The following is a 22,278-nucleotide window of genomic DNA, read 5'->3' on the forward strand; positions in this document are numbered from 1 at the left end:
CAAGCAGTTTTTCTGGTGAACACAATTACTATGATCACACAGCTGTCCCCTGTCTTAGGTCTGAATGTAGTATACTCTGTTATCGTAAGACTAAAGTATAATCATGTCTCCGTGTATTTACTGTTTCCAGATTCTATCATCTTTGAAGGGCTAAAGGGTGCACTGAATGGAAATGGGTTATGTGGTCTCTTATAGGTTGTATGAAATGCTTCAGGTGATCACTTGGCACCTGGTTCTAAATGGTCTCCACATTGGGGACAATGTTCTTTACTAACAGAGGTCAGGAAAATGTGAGAGGCTTCAAGGTTTTCCAGGAAAGAGTATTACTCTTTTTACTTTTACTGAGATCAATATAGAAGATATCGTTGCTGACCTCCTTCCAAAAATGCTAGTTGTTTGGCTGTCTCTGAGGTCAATACCTTAAGTCATTGGCCAGGAACAAGCATGCTGGTTAGAAGTTCAGACTGAAGACAGAACTCTTCTGTATTTGTGTTCTAGGTACCGTATATACTCGAGTATAAGCCTACCCGAATATAAGCCGAGGCCCCTAATTTTACCACAAAAAAGTGGGAAAACGTATTGACTCGAGTATAAGCCTAGGGTGGGAAATGCAGCAGCTACTGGACCCAACTGGACCACCACGAGACACAAAACAGGTGCTGCGGGCATGGTGCAGGAGATGGTTCAGGCATGGTACGGGAGATAGCACAGGTACAGGCATGGCACAGGTCATGGTACAGGCATGGCACAGATCATGGTATAGGCATGGCACAGGTCATGGTACAGGAGATGGTATAGGTATGGCACAGGAGATGGTATAGGTATGGCACAGGTCATGGTACAGGCATGGCACAGGTGATGGTATAGGCATGGCACAGTTGATGGTACAGGCATGGCACAGTAGGTACAGTTATGGCACAGTAGGTATAGGCATGTCACAGTAGGTACAGGCATTGCACAGTAGGTACAGGTATGGCACAGGAGATGCAGTGCTGCGGGCATGGTACAGGAGAATGTCCTGTACCATGCCCGAAGCACTGCATGGGGAAATGCAGGGGCTGCGGAGGAGTCTCACTTACCTGTCAGTGAGGCGCCTTCGATTTCAAAATGGCGCCGCCCGGCACCAACACGTCACCGCGCATGAGCCGCCGATGCTCGGGACAGCTCGTACACGTTCAGCTATTCCAGGGCATGCAGCGCATGTGCAGTGACATGTCGGCGCCGGGCGGCGCCATTTTTAAAAAGTAAGTGAGCCAGTGACTCGAGTATAAGCCGAGGGGGGCTTTTTCAGCTTCAGAAGTATTTAGGCTAATGGGTTGGCATTTACTGTAGTAACATGGTTACATAGTAAATCTGGTTAAAAAAAAACACAAGTCCAAGTTCAACCAGTAGAGAAAAAAAAAGACAACCAACACACTCAAATAGAAAACCTCCATACACACTATCCAATTTCCACAGTTGATTCAGAGTAATTAAAAAAAAAACTCATTAAAGCATGAATCCAATTTGCTCCGGGGGGGGGGGGGGGTCCTTTTTGATGCCCCAAGAGGAAATCAAATATTTCCTAGATCAACTTTACCTAAATATTAGTATCCAGTTATAGTGTGTGCATTTAAAAAAGAACCCATGACTTCCTTAAAACAATCTACTGAGCTGAACAGAACCAGCTCTTGAGGGAGTCTATACCACATTTTCACAGCTCTTACTGTGAAGAAGCCTTTCCATATTTGGAGATTAAATCTCTTTTCCTCCAGACATAAAGAGTGCCCCCTTGTCCTCTATGATGACGTTAAAGTGAATATCTCAACACCAAGTTCACTATATGGACCACTTATATATTTATAAATAAATAACCTGGCATGATGGCCAGGTAACTAGAACTTTCAGAAGGAGAGACTGGCCTCCATATTCTCAGAGGCTAGCAGTCACAGTCACTGTTCGACCGACAGTCTTCTTCTTGGTTCCTTTGATTTTTCAAACAAATTACTGAGTCGAGCGGTGCCAAAAGGGCAACCTATGGCTCAAAGTTTGGACAATTTAGCAGGAATCACCTGAAATGTGAGCTGTGTAAGCTTCTTAATGCAGAACTCGCAAGTGGCTCCAATTTTTTATTTTTACTGATCACTTGACCACCTCTTTCCGTATTTGCGTCTTGTGGTGGTTAGTGAGTTGGGAGGACTTGCAGTAAGACCCTGAGATCTGAGAAGCAGAAAAAGGCAGATGAGCTACTGAGGATGGAGTAGTAAGCTGGAAAATTAAGGATTAAAATGAATTCCCTGTACTGCAGCTCTTACTTGACCGCTTTTATTCATAGCACTGCTTCCTGTCACTGTATGGACTAAACTGACAGCTCTCCAATTACCTGTGCCTAATTTAGGCATACTTTATGTAAAGTCCAATGACAGTGTTGTTACAGTTGGCACTACCAGATGCAACAGAGTGAGGTTGCTGGTGGGCACCTATCACAACTTTGCAACAGGGGGGCCCCATGATTGGGAGTTATACCCCTGGCCTCCACCCTTATCCAAAATTAGTTGTGCTGAGAGGGTTGGTTGTTGGAGGAAGTGCTGTCTTAGGAAGTCATAGATCTGAAAGTAAATTGTTACAGCATGCGATAACATGTCATGTCAACCTGCCTGGTTTCAGATGTGACTATGGGATTTTACACAGCCAACTGACCTACTGTGGAAGTTACGGGAAGCCTGTGCAGGTAACACTTACCGAACAAGTGAACAGCAGCCATGGAGAAGTGTCTATGCATGCCTTGAATTTGCTACGTGATCTACCAGTAAAATTGCTAACCCATGGTGCTCTACACTCACTGGCCACTTTATTAGTTTGCCAGTACTGGGTTGGACCCCCTTTTGTCTTCAGAACTGCCTTAATTCTTCGTGGCATATGGCGCTTTTCCACTGCATGGAACCATACGGTTCGGCTCGCTTTTGTGCTTTTCCACTGCTGGTACCGCATGGTACGGTGTAGGAACGGTTCGGTTCGGTTCGGTACGGTACGGTACGGCGGCGCTTTTCCACTGCATGGAACCGAACGGTACGGCTCTCAAAAACAGTACCTACTCGATTGTGGTTCCAACAGGTTCCATACCCGGTACCATATCCCACAATCCTTTGCATGCAGTCACTACTAGCCACTGATTGGTCAGAGAATCCCACCCAACCCGTTGTTATCCCACCCACTTAACTTTAGTACTACTTTAGTGGAAACGCAAACCATACCGTACCGTTCCAACACCATACCATGCGGTACCAGCAGTGGAAAAGCAAACCGGGCCAAGCAGGGCCTAGTAGAGCCGAGCCGGTACTTGCAGTGGAAAAGTGCCATATAGATTCAACAAGGTGTTGGAAACATTACTCAGAGACGTTGGTCCATATTGACATGTTAGCATCAGACATGTTGCTGCAGATTTGTCTGTTGCACATCCATGATGCATACCTCCCATTCCACCACATCCCAAAGGTGCTCTATTGGATGAGATGTGGTGACTGTGGAGGCAATTGAAGTACAGTGATCTCATTGTCATGTTCAAACAACCAGTGGTGAGATGATTGGAGCTTTGGGACATGGTGCATTATCCTGCTGGGAGGAGCCATCAGAAGATGGGGACACTGTAGTCATAAAGGGATGGACATGGTCAGCAACAATACTCAGGTAGGCCTTGGCATTTAAACAATGCTCAATTGGTCCTAAGGGGCCCAAAGTTTGCCAATAAAATATACCCCACACTATTACACCACCAGCCTGAACCATTGATACAAGGCAGGATGGCTCCATGCTTTCATGTTGTTTACGCCAAATTCTGACACTACCATCTGAATGTCACAGCTGAAATCGAAATTCATCAGACCAGGCAACGTTTTTCCAATCTTCTATCGTCCAATTTTGGTGAAGCTGTGCCAATTGTAGCCTCAGTTTCCTGTTCTTAGCTGACAGGAGTGGCACCCAGTGTGGTCTTCTGCTGCTGTAGTCCATCTGCTTCAAGGTTCAAAGTGTTGTGCGTTCAGATGGTATTCTGCATACTGTGGTTGTAATGAGAGGTTATTTGTGTTACTGTAAAAGGGGGGAGCTCTTTCAACCAGGGGTGTTTTTGCCATCATCCCTTTAAAATTCTATCAAAGTTGTTTCCTCTATTTGACGGGATTGTGTAGGCAATAATTCTAATAAGAACATGGTATACTACAATTCTAAAAATTCTTTACATTTTATTTAGGTTACATATAAAAGAAAAAGATCCCTATGGGGGCCTTTGTCAAAAAAGTCAAACATTGACACAAAAGAATAATAGGCAAAAAACAAATACAAAAATAAAAAAATGAACTATAGGGCCCAAACCAACAACCATGTTTCATTTTGTGAAGAGTGACTCGACCCAGTGTGGTAATTCCAGCTATTCTAAGGGTCATTCATTCATGTTGCACTTTCTTGTGTAATGGATACTACAAATATGCTGGAAATCCCAACGCGTTTCAACAAACAAAATTGTCTTCTTCAGGGAAGTTTTTTTTTACCACTTTCAATGAAACAATTGGGACATATATTAACAGCCCCCCAAAAAGAAAGGTCCGGACAGGCACTTCACAATGCACACTGGGACCCTCTGAGTAATAGTAACCTCCAGGTGATGTATTTCCTACAAAGTATTATGCACTCCTCTATGGTGGAAAGAAAATCGGGGTTCGTTTGAGGCTTTCCTGATGGTCCCAATGGTAGACTATGGTGGATATTCTCCCCCTGAGGGGCAGCGAGGCTCCCCTCTGGGGTCCAGTCCGCTTCCTTTCTCCGCACACGAGCGATTTGTGTTACTGTTGCCTTTCTAACATCTCGAACCAGTCTGTCCATTCTCCTCTGACCTTTGACATCAACAAGGCATTTTTATCCACACAACTGCTGCTCACTGGATATTTCTCCTTTTCCGACCATTCTCTGTAAATCCTAGAGATGGCTGTGTGTGAAAATCCCAGTAGATCAACAGTTTATGAAATACTCAGACCAGCCCGTCTGGCTCCAACAACCATGCCACGTTCAAAGTCACCTAAATCCCATTTCTTCCCCATTCTGATGCTCGGTTTAAACTTTAGCATGTTGTCTTCACCACGTGATTGGCCGATTAGCAATTTGTGCTACCAAGCAATTAAACAGGTGAACCTAATGAAGCGGATGGTAAGTGTATATACTAAAGGAGCTAAGCTAATACTAAGTTTAAACTAAAATTCCATGCTTAAAGTAACCCTGTGCCAAGATTATACACAATAAAACAGTAAAAACACTTTTAAACAAGTCCTCGTTCACCTCTGTAACTGTAGAAATTGTGGAGAAATGAATCTGCAAAGTTAACAACAGATGATCAGAAATTAAATCTCTTTCCTACCGTGTTTCCCTGAAAGTAAGACCTACCCTGAAAGTAAGACCTACCCTGAAAGTAAGACCTACCCTGAAAGTAAGACCTAGTGTTATTTTCTGGGAGGGCTGCAATATAAGCCCTACCCCGAAAATAAGCCCTAGTTTAGTGTATGAAAAATCCTAGGATGCACTTTATTAGCGTTTTAAATAATGTCCAGTGTGTTTTTGTAATATAATACTGTGAATACCTTCCTTACACTCTGCTCTCAGCTGATTCCCTGCTGTCTTTCTCCTCTCATACCGTAGCTGTCAGAGGGGGATCTCAGCCCCTCCCCTCTACAGTGTACACAGAAGCGCCGGCTGTTCGATTAGAATTGTGGGAAATACCTTTGGTACATTGGCCCTTTCGTAACCCCCAGCTGTTGGCCAGGGCCAAGGACAGCAGAGCGGCAGATCAGCTAAGCCTATTCTAATCTAATCTACCCAGCTCTGCTGTGTACACTGTAGAGGGAAGGGGCTTGGATCCCCCTCTGACAGCTATGAGAGGAGAAAGACAGGAGAGAGCGGGAGATTAGCTGAGCACAAAATAAGCTCTATTGTGTCTTTTGGTGCCAAAATTAATATAAGACCCGGGCTTATTTTCGGGGAAACACGGTATTAGTTTCTATTGCAACAGAATTTTGGCAGCCTTCCAGCATGCTACAATGAATGCAGCTTGGAGTTGCAGCTTGGGAGTTGTAGGGAGATGGGGTAATCCCAGGATTTTTAGCCCGGCCTCACACAATCACATTGCATGTGATTCACCCAGATCACAGTCTCGGCTCCCAGTGCCATCTTGGAAAAGGGAAAGCCAGGAAAAACTGTCCTCAGTGGTGGCGTCACTTCCTGTCATCCATGCTCAGAGTGTATTTGCACCGCTGCAGCTATCTTGGAAATGGCAAACGCCCACAAACTGGTGCAGGAAACAAACTGGCAAACAAAGGAAAAAAGGAAAAATCAAAGGGAAAAGGCTGCCCCTTATTCCAAAGCTTGTTTAACCACTTCAATACCGGGCACTTTCACCCCCCTTCCTGCCCAGGCCAGTTTTTAGCTTTCAGCGCTGTTGCACTTTGAATGACAATTGTGCGGTCATGCAACACTGTACCCATATATAATTTCTATCATTTTTTTGGGACAGATAGAGCTTTATTATGGTGTTATTTAATCACCACTGCTTTTTTTTTTGCTAAACAAACAAAAAAGACCACATTTTTTTTTTTAGTTTCTATTGTAAAATTGTGCAAATAAGTAATTTTTCTCCTCCATTAATGTGTACTGATGAGACTGCACTGATGGGCACTGATAAGTCGGCATTAAAGAGGCTGCACTGATAGGCAGCACTAGTGGGGACTGATAGGTGACACTAATGGGCACTGATAGGCGGCAATGATAGGTGGCATTGATGAGGAGGCACGGATGGGTGCTGATAAGCAGCAGTTATGGGCAGCACTAAGGGGCACTGATAATCAGGACACTGATGATCAGTGTCTTGAATATCTGTGTACATGTCCCCTATCCCACTGGCCAGTTAACAGCTTTGCTTTCCTCGTGCTGTGACAGCACGTGAGGAAACTACTGCCGATAACCGGCAAGTCTATTTACATTGTGATCAGCTGTAAATGGACACAGCTGATCACATAGTAAAGGGCTGCTATGATTGGCCTGTTTAGCTGTGCCAGATGCATGGTCCAGGGGGCATTGTTCTGGGAGGATGTCCATAGATGCCCTCCCAGAGCAACAAGGCCATCTTTCAGCTATAGCGCGGTAATTAAGTGGTTAAAGCTTTCTTTGACAGGTCATGACTCCCACACCAATGGAATGGGTCTCCAACCCTATAACTCATTTAGAGGCTGTACATGAAGGACGTTCACCAAGGGAAGGCTGAACCAGGCTGGGGCGACAAGCACTAAGAGATGCCTCACCACTCCAGTCCTGATCAGATTGATTTATAGCTAGCCAGTCCTATTGGGTTGTTGGGGCGGAGCCACAACCCATCATATGCTGTCATGATGCGCCAGGAAATTACTGTTTCCACATTAATTGATTTGCTAAATATAGGTCTGTTTTACAAAAGTGCTGCACCAAAAAACATCATGTACAAGAAATGAATTAATATAAATGCTGATGGTGAATGAATTAAGAATGAAGTTATATAAAAAATCAGATGATGATTAAACGTGCATAATCAAAACAAACAATAAGGTGCAGGGTAAGTAAATAATGCTAAAAATACTGAATAAATAAAAAATCAACTGGAAAGTTCATATTATTAAACGTGCATTAACAAAAGAGTCCATAAGGTGCAAATAAGGATTAGGGCTAGGGTTAGGGTTAGGGTTGGGGTTGGGGTTAGGGTTAGAGGGTTAGGTTTAGGGTTGCCTATTGCCGGTACAGACACAGGGGATGGTTTTGACACGGGAGATGGGTCATGGACCCACCCCAAAGGTCAAAGGTGAGGAGGTGTGGACTCAGAGGTCAAAGGTCATAGCTCCACCTAGTGCTGGACACAGGGAGCGCTCCGCCCTAGTGTTGGACACCGGAAGCTATCCTCCACCACTGGTAAAACAGGGGTCAGAACGGGAGGTGATCAGCCACTGGATAGCACAAGCACTTTATTTATTCAGCACTGAAAGCATTTTTTGCACCTTTTTAGCATCATTTTGCCTTATTTGCACCTTATGGACTCTTTTCTTAATGCACGTTTAATAATATGAACTTTCCAGTTGATTTTTTATTTATTCAGTATTTTTAGCATTATTTACTTACATTTAATCATCATATGGTTTTTTTTATATACCTTCATTCTTTATTCATTCATCATCAGCATTTATATTAATGAATTTCTTGTGCATGATGTGTTTTGGCGCAGCACTGTTGGTATTTTGATTAAGTTTACTGTATGCATTGGAAGCAGAATTAGTGGTTGCAGCCTTTTTTATTTTATTTTATTTCATTTGATCATTGTTGTTGGTTGCACTGATTTTCTCCATTTGAGATGTTTTACAAAAGTCACCTCCACCGCCGCCATTACTAGTAAATAAAATAAACATTTCTTAAAAATATCCCATAGTTTGTAGACCCTATAGCCAATAATATACACTTATTGGTATTTTTTTTACCAAATACATGCAGCAGGATACATATTGGCCTAAACTGATGGAGAAACTAGATTTTTTAAATTTTTTTATTGGATGTGTTTTACAGCAAAAAGTCAAAAAATTGTTTTTTTTTTTTTCAAAACTGTCGGTCTTTTTTTGTTTGTAGCGCAAAAAAAAAAAACAAAAATGAAAACCGCAGAGGTGATCAAGTACCACCAAAAGAAAGCTCTATTTGTGGAAAAAAAAAAAGGACATACATTTTATTTGGGTAGAGCATTGCACGTCCTCACCATTCTCAGCTGAAGTAATGCAGTGCCATATTGCAAATAATGGCCTGGTCATTAAGGGGGGTAAAACCTTCCGGTGTAGAAGTGGTTAAAAAAATCTCTTCGGGCATTTATTCTAAAGCTGGATACACACTATCCAACTTTTGCGGTTAGATTTCCTTCAGATTTACCTTTTCTATGTAGTGCAAGGGCCTGCCAGATTGCATACAAATTGAAAGTGTTTAGGTTTGACCTCATATTATCTGGTTTTGGTAAGTCTAAAGGAAAAAGTCTTCAGAAAATCTTATAGTGTGTATGGCCCATTAGCCTATTCCAAATCTCCAAAATCCTTCTTTTTTTTTTTTCTGCTGTGATCTGACTTCCTGTTAGAGGACAACTACATTCGGTCTCCATGGTCCCACTGTACACGGAAACATAGCCACCCTCTCTTGCTCACTCCTGAGATGGACTAGGAGCTATGGCGTATGAGATTTGTTGTTTATATACAGTAACACAACTAACAAGCACTGCTCATTCTAAACAAACAGAAGTGAGAGGGAAAATGAGAAGTATAGGAGATCATTGAGAAAGTCACATAAAGGCAGCAAAGCGCCAAAAGAAACAATTCCTTAAAGAGGTTGTGAACCCAAAAAAAAAAAAAAAAATGAAAAAAAAAAAACCCTGTAAGACAAAGGCATAATGAACTAGTATGCACCGGTGACACGGCCGACATCTTCGGCCGTCCTGCTTCGCATCATCCGTCCATTTGGTTGGCCGGAGGCGGGATGGCATCACGCCCGCGCATGGACTCGGGAGCCGCCGTTCAGGGCACAGGGCTCTGAAGGAATGGCACGGGTGGCCGTTCCTTCAGACCGCATCCGCCGATGATGTCATGAAATTTTAATTTTTCCTAAACGGTGCAAGTTTAGGAGATATTTACAGAACCTACAGTATAGGTAAGCCTTAATAAAGGTTTACCTATAGGTGCAAGTTATAAGAGTGGGTTTACAACCACTTTAAACAAAATAGATTACATGGCCATTAAGCAGCAGATATGCATGAATTATTTTTGCAGAATGAGGATATTGTTTAGTATTACTGTATTGCATGAAATGATTGTACAACAAATTATACCTATACCATAGATATATATTCATCAGCACAGTTTATAATTGTAGAAGGCAAGTCAATGCCTCCCTCTTGTGGCAAACTGTCCAAACTGCACCATGCTAAATGTATAGTAAGCTCTATAAAAAAAAAACATTGACAGTCTCCTCTAAGCCTTCCTTGCTATGTCAGTTCTGTCTAAGAATGACTGCATTGAATGTTCATTTGTTGATTTGTGGAAAGCTCCTGCTTTCATTATCTTAACACATTTCTTAAAAGGTGTACAGCATACAATAACGTTGCATGTAAATACTCTTTTCAGTAAAATGCACCTTTCAAGCAGCAAGACCCTGGACACTGGGCACTGGACACTGGACACTGGACCCTGGACACTGGGCAGTGGACCTTGGACCCTGGACACTGGGACTTTCCATGCACTACTTTGATAGATCAAACACAAGATTTTAAAAGTTTCTTGTTTAACCACTTGCCTACTGGGCACTTTCACCCCCTTCCTGCCCAATCAAATTTTCAGCTTTCAGCGCTCACACACTTTTATTTGACATTTGCGCGGTCATGCAACACTGTACCCAAATTATATTTTTTTTTTTCTCACAAATAGAGATTTCTTTTGGTGGTATTTATTAATCACTGGGTTTTTTATTTTTTCCTAAACAAACAAAAAAAGACCAACATTTTTGAGAAAAAAAATAATAATTTTTTATACACTGCTCAAAAAAAGGAACACTTTGAAAACACATCAGATCTCAATGGGGAAAAAATATCATGCTGGATATCTATACTGATATGGACTTGGTAATGTTTTAGGAATGAAAGTATGCCACATCATTTGATGAAAGAGAAAATGATCAACCTACAGAGGGCTGAATTCTAAGACACCCGAAAATCAAAGTCAAAAAATTATGCAGCAGGCTAGTCCATTTTGCTGAAATTTCATTGCAGCAACTCAGAATGGTACTCAGTCTGTATGGCCCCCACGTGCTTGTATGCCTGTCTGACTTGTATGCATTCCTCACAACGCATGCTCCTAATGAGACAACGGATGGTTTCCTGGGGTATTTTCTTCCCAGATCTGGACCAGGGCATCACTGAGCTCCAGAACAGACTGAGGTGTAACCTGGTGGTGTCGGATGGACCGAAACATAATGTCCCAGAGGGGTTCTATTGGATTTAGGTCAGGTGAGCGTGGGGGCCAGTTAATGGTATCAATTCCTTCATCCTCCAGGAACTGGCTGCATACTCTCAACACACGAGGCTGGGCATTGTCATACACTAGGAGGAACCCAGGACCCACTGCACCAGTGTAGGGTCTGACAATGGGTCCAAAAATGTTATCCCAATACCTAATGACAGTCAGGGTGCCATTGTCTAGCCTGTAGAGGTCTGTGGGTCCTGATGTGCACTGATCGGCAATGTGGGGACCGATGTCCCTGTAACAGGAGCCGATAACCAGCTTCTGTTTGCTTCCATGATGAGCTGTCATTGACTAACAGCTGATCACGTGGTAAAGGGCCACTGTAATTGGCCCTTTACCCCTTCAGACTCGGTGACCACAAAGCACGGCACCCGCATGCCGCAGGGGGCGAGCAGGGAGCACGAGCACGGGAGGACATCCATGGATGCCCTCCCGGCATTTTCAGCCCACACTGTAGCCATCTTTTGGCTATAGCATAGGCGGTAAGGGATTATTATAATGAACAAATCATAACTGTTTTTTCCATTAAAAAAAAAAAAAATACAAGAAATGACAGTTTTATGCATTATATGTTGTTTTATTTTATTTCATTACATGGGTCTCTCCTATTCATTTTTATTAAATGTTCTGTTTCAAATGCCCCTCTTTGCATCAACATACCTTCTTGGACCCAGTCTATCAAGACAGTATATTCACCTGCTGATTTGGCACAGACCAAAGGCTGCTTAACTCCTCAGCAAGACACAGAAGGTCAATACAATCCAATTTTATTTCAACTGATTGCAATACAGAGGATGTTTTCCAGTCTTTTGAAGTGTATGAAGACAATGACTTTCCTAAGTCCTGTCTCTTCGAAGTACTAACACAGACTGGGGGAAGATAGAATACATTGGAATGGTTTAGCTAAGACTGAACTAACTAGCACTAAAAAGGAGAGGGTAAAAGATAGATAAATCAAATCACATAGTGGAAGTTGTAGTGGTCCAAAACCACCAACAGATGTCAGCATACTAATGAACAGTGGTAACCTGATGCAGTTAAATAAAACACCTAAAAAATATATGTGAGTAGGTTTACCAACTGTCTGTAAATTTAGGGACAGTTTGTAAAAATCAGCCAGGTGTGCAGCATTGCAAGGAGCACGCTGATAGGAGGAAAACCAGAGAGATAAGATTATCATTGTGCTGCTTCTACTTTCACTGTTCAGTCACAGGGTAGAAGTGAGAAGTAGATGTGTAAGTGAAAGTGAAACTGCAGCAAAGAAAGACCATGCCCCCTTCCTTGCCAGTCAGGGTTAAGTGATGTGACTGATCCATGTCAATCTCAGGGCTTGGTGACCAGAAATACAAATCCTTTGGAAGGATGTCTCACATATGTATGTCATCTCTGTATTTAGTTGTTTCCTTGAAGTTCAGCTTTAGATTTAGGGGTTTATTTATAAAACATTCAGTGCCTGAATGTCAGAATTATTCATGCAAGTTAAACCCTAATTTTTGTAAGAGATTAATGCCTGTATCATCAGCTCCAGAGAGTGCTCTCCAATGAGTTTTCTCATTGAGGTATTTCATAAAATTATTCTGCATTTTGGCCACTAGATGGGGCTGATGATACAAGGCAGTTCTGCTTTAAAACCACTTTCATCTGAGAAATCTAAATTTTAAACACATCAACTTTCTTTTAGGATGGCCCCTGGGCTCTTCTTGTTACTATTATGCCAAAACTGTTCTGTCACACAGTTTCCACCAATAAGATGTAAACATTCCTTTTCTAACTGCAATTTTCTCGTGTAGATGTTGGCAAACAGGAGCAGAGGTGTATTGACGAAGACTAAAAGATTGGCCACCATGGATATTGGGTAATGGGTATGTTTAATGTGTATGCTGTCTGAAGTGCATATACAGGGGAACTCGCACCTCCAAGCATAAAGAAAACGGGGAACACACTATACAACAAAAACGTATTCCTCTATAACAAAAGCAACCCGTTTGCTGAGAATAATGGGGTGCACAAGAAAAAACACAGGGCCCCCTCTTGGACCTTTCCTTCTGACTCTGGTGGATTGAAGACATCAGCAGCTCATTTGATGACATCATAGGGCAAAAGAAAAGGACCTGTTCACTAGAAAGGGATATGTTAAACGAAAGCGGTATGCCTATACTGGTAGGGTGGGGGACTTGAAAAGACTGTCATTTTAACCAGAGATTAGATTTAAAGTATAACTTTAGTCAGAAAAGTCCTGCTAGATCACGTCAGGCTGGTCTTTCAGGTATAGGTATATAAAACATTAAAAATAAGTGCCTATACTGTTTAAAATCCAGTCTCACCCTGCTCTGCACATGCCAGCAATGAAAAATTGGGAAAAAAAGTGGGGGCCCACCCCAATCCATACCAGGTCCTTTGGGTCTGGTATGAATTTTGGGGGGAACCCCATGTCAAAATTAAAAAAAAAAAAAAAACATGAGGCCCCCCCTATAATCCATATCAGACCATTATCCAAGCATTTTATTTGTAGGACTTTTCACCAAGCACTTCTATTTATTATTCATGCACATGTCACTTTATTGCTATTTACTGATTTACAAACGTGTAGCAATTTTATTATTACTTTTTTGATTTGTATATTGATGCAGCAGTGCTGATACCTTATACCATTCACTCTGAAAGGAATCCATCCTTATCATCAGCAGCAGCTAACTTTTGTCAATTAATAATCTTGTTAATTTTTAATTTCACAAACACTGTTTTTTTTTTTTCCTAAGCGCAGGATACCCCTACAACATACCTCTAACTGCCCATCATAACCAGTCCGACACACACCTGTGGGGAAAAAAGGACTACCTACCTCTAATTTCCCTTTATAGCCGGTTCCTTGCATACCTGCACAAATAAAAGTATTACTGGCCTCCAACCTCCCCTTACAGCCGGTCCCATGCAATCCGGTGGGAAAAAATGACTACCAATCTCTAATCTCCCTGAAGAGCCGCTCTGATGTGCAACTGCAGGAAAAAAAAAAAAAGAATACTTACCTCTAACCTCCCCTCATTGCTAGTCAGACACACACCTGTGGGGGAAAAAAAGATTACCTACCTCTAACCTTCTCTCGTAGCCTGTCAGATTCACACCTGTGGTAAAAATAAATTACCAGCCTCCAACCTCCCATCATAGCCGTCTAATGTACACCTGCAGAAATAAAAGGACTCCTGGCCTCCAACCTCCCCTCATAGCTGGTCCAACGCACTCCTGTGGAAAAAAGTCTGCCTACCTCTAACCACCCCTCATAGCTGGTTCGATGCACACCTGTGGGGAAAAAAGAACTACCGGCCTCCAACCTGCCCTCATAGCCAGTCTGACACACACCTGTGAGGAAAAAACGACTTCCGGTCTTCAACCTCCCCTCATAGCTGGTCCGATGCAGGAAAAAGGACAACCAGCCTCCAACCTGCCCTCAAAGCCAGTTCTACACACACCTGTGGGAAAAAAGAACTACCTTCCTCTAACCTCCTCTCATAGCTGGTCTAACACACACTTATGGGAAAAAAAGACTACCTACCTCTATCCTTCTCTCATAGCCAGTCCAATGCACACCTGCTGCACAAAAGGACTACCGGCCTCCAACCCCCCCTCATAGCCCCCGGTCTGGCATACAGCTGTGGGAAGAAAGAACTATCTACCTCTAACTTTCCATTATAACTAGTCTGAAGCACACCTGCTAGAAAAAAGGACTACCGGCCTTCAACCTCCCCTCATAGCTGATCTGATGCACTCCTGTGGGGGAAAAAAGGACTACCTACCTCTAACCTCCCCTCATAGGTGGTCTGACGCATACCTGTGGGTAAAAAAAGACTACCTACCTCTAACCTCCCCCCATAGCTGGTCTGACACACACCTGCAGAGGAAAAAGGACTGCCTACCTCTAAGCTTCCCTCATAGCTGGTCCAATGAAAAACCTGTGGGAAAAATGGACAACTGGCCTCCAACCTCCTCTCATGGCTGGTCCTATGCACACCTGCAGAAATAAAAGTACTACCAGCCTTCTAGTCTGATGCACACCTGCTATAAAAAAGGACTACCAGCCTTCAACCTCCCCTCATAGCCAGCCTGACACACTCCTGTGGGAAAAAAGGACTACCTACCTCTAACCTCCCCTCAAAGCAAGTCCAATACACACCTGGAGTTGTGGCACTTCTGTTGGTGAAGAGCTGGTGGGGCTCATGAGAATCTTTTAAGAGAGTGATGACGTGGCAGACCCTCCAATGATAATAGCTTGACATGGAGATCCTCTTCCTCATGTTCACTAGCAAATCATCCTCTAATCGCTCCCCTTACCACCTAGTTTAAAATTTCTTTCAACTTTTTGGCCATGTTTACTCCCAAAAAAGCTGAATCCCACCTATTAAAGTGCAGTCCATCCCTGCTATAGAGATGGTAACCAACTAAAAAGCCAGACCAGTTCTCCATGAAGCCAAACCCCTCCTCTCTGCACCATTTCTTAAGCCAATTGTTAAGCTCCTGATGCCTCTGTGATGTGGCTCGAGGTAGATGCAGTATTTCTGAAAATACTGCCTTGGAGGTCATTTGATTTCAGGGACTTAGGGGCCATGTTGAAGAAATCTTTAGGGCTCTCCATCTTTCTGTAACTTTGTCATTGGTACCAATATGTACCATGACAGCTGGGTCCATCCCAGCTCCACCCAAGAGTCTGTCCATCCAATCTGCAATGTGGCGAACCAGAGCACCTGGTAAACAACATACTTTGGTAATAACGGTCTTTGTGAAAGATTGCCCTCTCTGTTCCTCTAATAATTGAATCTACCACCAGTATCTGCCTATCTTTTTCTGAAACCTTTCCCTTAATCTTCATTGGAGGAGATGTTCCTCTGGTTCCCTTGGTATTTTGATGGAGTCTCAATATGAATGTCACAGTCTTGTAGAAGCTCATTGAGAACGTCAAATTCTGGTGACGCCTCAATGTGAATGTCGTGTGCTGGTGAGGTCTCCATGTGAACGACACATGCTGGTGTAGTCTCAATGTGAACGTCACATGCTGGTGTAATCTCAATGTGAATGTCACATGCTGGTAAACTCTCAATGTGAACGTCACATACTGGTAGAATCTCAATGTAAACGTCACATGCTGATGGAGTCTCCATGTGAACGTTACATGCTGGTGAAGTCTCTATGTGAATGTCACATGCTGATGGAGTCTCCATGTGAATGTCATATGCTAATGTAAAAACATATTTTTTTTGGAGTGGCTTTTATTTTATTTAAGATTTAACCTTTACAGGTTCAGCCCCATGACTAAAATAAACATGTGTTTTTTAGCATAACACTGTGAATGGAACCTTATCAATTGCCAAACTAAAATGTTTTTCTCTCATTTTTTTTAACCTTTTCATTGCCAAACCAAGTTCTTTTCTTTTTTAACCACTTTACCACCGGAGGATTTTGCTGTCTTACGTCCAGGCCACTTTTTGCGATTCGGCACTGTGCGACTTTAACTGACAATTGCGCGGTCATGCAATGCCATACCCAAACGAAATTTATGTCCTTTTTTTCCCACAAACAGAGCTTTCTTTTGGTGGTATTTGATCACCTCTGAGCTTTTTATTTTTTGCGATATTAATAAAAAAAATGTGAAAATTTTGAAAAAATAACAACATTTTTCTACTTTGACAGTTAAAAAATATCCAATATATTCAATTTTTGTCGTATATTTAGGCCAAAATGTATTTAGCTACATGTCTTTGACAAAAAAATTCTCAATGAGCGTATTTTTAACCACTTTAAGACCGGAAGATTTTACCCCATTCCTGACCAGGCCATAATTTGCGATTCGGCACTGTGTTATTTTAATAGACAATTGCGCGGTTGGGCGATGCTGTACCCAAATAAAATTGATGTCCTTTTTTTACCCACAAATAGAGATTTATTTTGGTGGTATTTGATCACCTGTGCGATTTTTACATTTTGCGCTATAAACAAAGAAAGAGCGACAATTTTGAAAAAATAACAATATTTTTCAAATTTTCTTGAAAAATTTTTGAAATTCCCCCCCAAAAAAAAAAATTTGTTTTCTACTACATATTTTTGGTAAAAAAAAATCGCAATAATTTGCGTATTTTGATTGGTTTGCGCAAAAGTTATCGCTGCTACTAACTATGGGAAATTTATGTCATTTTTATTGGGTTTTTTTTAACTAGTAATGGCGGTGATCTGCGATTTTTTTTGCGGGACTGCGACATTGCGGCGGACAGATCGGACCCCTGACTGACATTTTTGACACTTTTGGGGGTACCAGTGACATTACTGCAGTAATCAGTGCTATAAATATGCACTGTTACTGTAAAAATTACACTGACAGGGAAGGGGTTAACTTTTATTGGTGATCAAGGGGTTAATGTATGCCTGGTGCTTACTAACGTGTATGGGGGGAGGGGACTATGTGACACAGGCACAGATCGCAGGTTCAGCTATGCTGAATTCTGCAATCTGTCCCTGAATGTCACTTAGGAGATCCGCCCGCTTTGTTTACACAAGTGGGCGGATTTCCACACTCGATCCCCGACGATCGGGGAAGAGCGGCGGTGATAACCGCCTCTCCTTCCCTGGCCCGACTCCCGCTGTGACTGAAAACAGCGGGAGCGAGCCTCCGGCGGCACGTGCGCGCCGCCCACAAGGGGAGGAGTCCAGCGACGTATCGAGCCACTTTGCCGCAGTACGGTCAACGTGACCGATCGGCAAGTGGTTAAACGCCTTTTAACCCTTTCACTACCAAATCAGGTTTCCTCCCAATTTTTAACCATTTCACCGCTAAACCATTTTTCCCCATTTCTCACTCACATGGTAATGTACGACTGAAGGAAATCTTTCCTTTTTTTTTTTTTTTAGTTTTGGATGGAGTGGAGAGGGATTAGAACACATGTCAGGTTTTTATTGCTGCCTGTGCCCCCTTTACGTTTGACGTTGACATGATGGCCATTTTGTTTTCCAAACTGGATAATTCTGTAACATGCAGCAGTTGGGGTGTGATGTCCCATGAATGAAACAGAGCAGAAAGCAGAAGGTCTCAGAGGTAGGTGAGCCTCGGTGACTAGCGCCTAGACAGCTGCCTACCACTCTTCTTTTTATTAAAGCCCAAATCAGGGGAAATGTCACATTTAAAATGATCCCTTTCAGATGGGCTGTGCCACCACTGCAAGGGTTAACAGGTTGTTTAGTCTAGGGGAGAGGAGAAACAGTTTTACCTGATCCTACATTCCTCCAGCAGAGGGCGCTTCCCTATGCTCCAACGTTGGACTGTCTTTTAGTGTCATTATATCCAATGCAACTAAGGTCGCTGCTTTGGTCTTGATGATGTCAGGACCTTGGACCAGTGGAGCTTGGAGGAAAAGAACCTGCGGAAAGGATTGAAGGGTCAGGTAAGTAAATCTCCTTTTTTTTGTTCCCCTAGACCTAAATGAGCAATTAAGCCATGCAGAGTGAGCACAACCCCACTGTAAGGGATCCTTTTTCAGTTGGCCAGAGTTGGGCTTTAAAGCGCTGTATATGTGAACAACCCATTCAGTTTAAAAAAGAATGCAAGGCAATACATTTGTGTATATATCAAAAATATTATAAATACTTTTTTTTGTGATCACGTAATCTCTGTTCTTAGCTGTATAAGGGTCTCAGAGATCTAGGGGTGGAGAATCAGCAGCAAACTGATCTACCCCGTGGCTGTGCAGGGAGGCGTGTCAGCACAAGCCTGATCATTGGAGGACAGGCAGTCTGTTCCCTGAAGACAGTCAGAAAACTAACTGGCAGGATCATCAGGGGTATCACACAGTGTAAGCAATACAAAGATAATAGGATACTTTTTAACAGAACTACATGAATATGAAATGTTGGGGTAATATATTATTTAAAATCAAATGAAATAGCAGCGCTCAGAGTATGCTTTCAAGACAGTCCTCCAGTGAGATATGCATGAACACTGTGGGGTAAAGACGATATATCCACCACCTGCATGTTCTAGCTCTCTTGGTGGTGGATGTATTGTCTTTCCCTCACAGTGTTCATGCATATCTCACTGGAGGACTGTCTTGAAAGCATACTCTGAGCGCTGCTATTTCATTTGATTTTACTTCACTATCCAGTCTGCCTATATAAACCAGGCAGATCGCCATTTTGGGAGAGGGGAAGATGGATATCCTGTTTTTCTGCTAAACAGGAACACGGATCTCTGTCTTCCCACAGTCAAATCACCTCCCCCACAGTTAGCAAGCACTCCCAGGGAACACATCTAACCTTTTGATCGCCCCTGATGTTAACCCCTTCCCTGCCAGTTTATTTAGTACAGTAATAGTGCTCTTTTTTTTAGCACGGATCACTGTATTACTGTCACTGGTTCCCAAAAAGTGTCACTTAGTGTAAGATTTGTCCACCACAATGTCGCAATCCCGCTAAAAATCGCTGATCGCCACCATTACTAGTAAAAAAATAAAAATTCCATAAATTATAGCGTATTGTAGAAGCTATAATTTTTGCGCAAACCAATCAATATACGCTTATTGGGATTTTTTTTATCAAAGACATGTAGCAGAATAAAAATTGTTTTTTTTTTTTTTGTTTATAGCGCAAAAAATGTAAAAGTTCATTGGTGATCAAATACCAGCAAAAGAAAGCTCTATTTGTGGGGGAAAAAAAAGGACATCAATTTTATTTGGCTACAGTGTCGCATGACCGTGTAACTGTCAGTTAAAGTAACACAGTGCTGTATCACAACAAATGGCCTGGTCATGAAGAGGGGTAAAACCTTCCAGAGCTAAGGGGTTAAATCACAATGCATAAATTATATATTTTAATTTTATTGTGTTACTCAAAATTATCACTAGATGTCACTGCTGAACAGCACATGTGAGAACTGAAGATACTATTACTACTACTACTACTACTACTACTAAGTAATGAGTGTTTCCTTTATATTTCTCTATATTTATACTATTCCTTTAAATTCCACTGATTTCCTAAACTTCAAAGCAATTGCTATACCAAATAGATGGGGGATAGAGGACACCCCTGTCTTGTCCCTCTCTCTAAATTTATCATAGATTACATTATTCCATTCATCAAAAGAGTTGAACGAGATTGACTATAGATTATGGTTATCCATTTTCTAAATCTTTCTCCGAAACCAAACTGTTCCAGTGATTTCTGTAAATACAGCCATTCAGTCAAATGCTTTGGCCGTATTCAAAGATGCCAGGGCACTCAACTTTGATATATATTCCTTCATTTGTGCCATCAGTTGAATTTCTTCTTATATTAACCACTTAAGCCCCGGAAGATTTTACCCCCTTCCTGACCAGGGCCTATTTTGCGATTCGGCACTGCGTGACTTTAACAGATAATTGCGCGGTCGTGTGACACTTTACCCAAATGAAATTGACGACCTTTTTTCCCCACAAACAGAGCTTTCTTTTGGTGGTATTTGATCACCTGTGTGATTTTTTGATCATGCGCTATAAACAAAAAAAGAGCGACAATTTTGCAAAAATAACAATATTTTCAAAATTTTTTTATATGAAATTCCCCCAAAAAAATGTAAAAATCAAAATGTTTTAACATTTTAGGCCAATTTGTTTTCTGCTACATATGTTTGGTAAAAAAAATCACAAAAAGCGTATTTTGATTGGTTTGCGCAAAAGTTATTGCGTTTACTAACTACGGGAAAGATTTGGCGGCGATCTGCGATTTTTTTTGCGGGACTGCGACATTGCGGTGGACAGATCGGACCCTTGACTGACATTTTTGACACTTTTGGGGGTACCAGTGACATTACTACAGTAATCAGTGCTATACATATGCACTGTTACTGTAAAAATGACACTGGCAGGGAAGGGGTTAACTTTATTGGAGAAGGAGGGGTTAAGTGTGTCCTAGGGGCGTGTTTCTAACTGTGATTGGATGTGGCTTTTCATGTAACAGCAGAGATCTACGGTCCTATCTACCGTTTGATCTCTGCTGTTACACAAGGGAGAATGACAGGCGGCTTTGTTTACATTAGCCGCCTGCCTTTCTCCTGGTGTAACCGACGGTTGCGAGTGAGCGGCGGACATCGGGTCCGCCGCCCACACGCGCGGGGGGGTCCATGAGCGAGCGGGATCGCGCCACCGGCGGCGCGCGCTCGCTCCCTAGAGCCTCACAGGCTAGCGACGTAGACCTACGTCGCTTTGCCTGTGAGGGGCTGACTGCCGACGTAGATAGTCGTTAGGCAGTCGGCAAGTGGTTAACTGACGTTGATTTTCGCAATTTATAAAATTTATATGGACTAATGGTAGATCCAAACTTAAAATAACAATGTTATGTAGCACCCTCCTAGGTAGGTGCTAGTGAGGGTGTATAGTTTTGAGCTCTGTCTGCTCACCAGAGGGGCTGCAGGTAAATCTATATTGCTTTCTGCCTACCAGAAGCAGGACCTGTTAGTGAGGTCTGCTCATTGTGCTCAGTATGCGATTCATTCAGTCTAGAGAGTGTTCCACACTGGTCCAATAGGAAGGCATGTTGCACAGTGGGAGGAAACCTGACGAATGGGTGCATAGGCTTTTGATAAAGTCCTGGTGATTGGCTGAGGACAGGTCGCCTCAGTGCATTCTGGGATACTGTATAAAAGCCAGGAGCACATGTGCTGCTTTCTACCTTTTTTTTTTTACAATTGAGAATTGGATCTTAGACCATAGGTATCATGAAAAACTCTGCAGCAAACTAAATTATATCATAATATAGTTGAGAAGCAGCTGGGTAGTGGTAAAAAAAAGTGACCTAACTGCCTTTTTTTAACATCCGTGTGAGGAAGCCCTTACAGGGAACTTCCAGCGCACAAGCAGCGTGACATTCCATTCCTGAATTCATCTGGGATGGGTTATGGTGCTATTCCAGGAGACTGCAAGTGGCTGGAATCGTCATTCTCACCAAGACCACACAGGGGAAACCCCAGTGTTCTTTAAGAAAAAAATAAATAAAATGAGTATAGGAGGAAAAAGCAGTCAAATAAGATAACACAAAGTAGCTTTAATGCAGGGGTACATGTGGGAAATTTTGCTGCTCTGATGTTGCTGACACCACAGCTGATATACATACAAGTACATACAAGCACACTGAAGTATAATTGCTATGTCAATAGCCTGATAAATTAGCATTTCCTCCTTACTGAGAA

The sequence above is a fragment of the Pelophylax lessonae genome, assembly GCF_965119305.1.
Source record: "Pelophylax lessonae genome assembly, chromosome: 1".
NCBI classification, from domain to species: domain Eukaryota; kingdom Metazoa; phylum Chordata; class Amphibia; order Anura; family Ranidae; genus Pelophylax; species Pelophylax lessonae.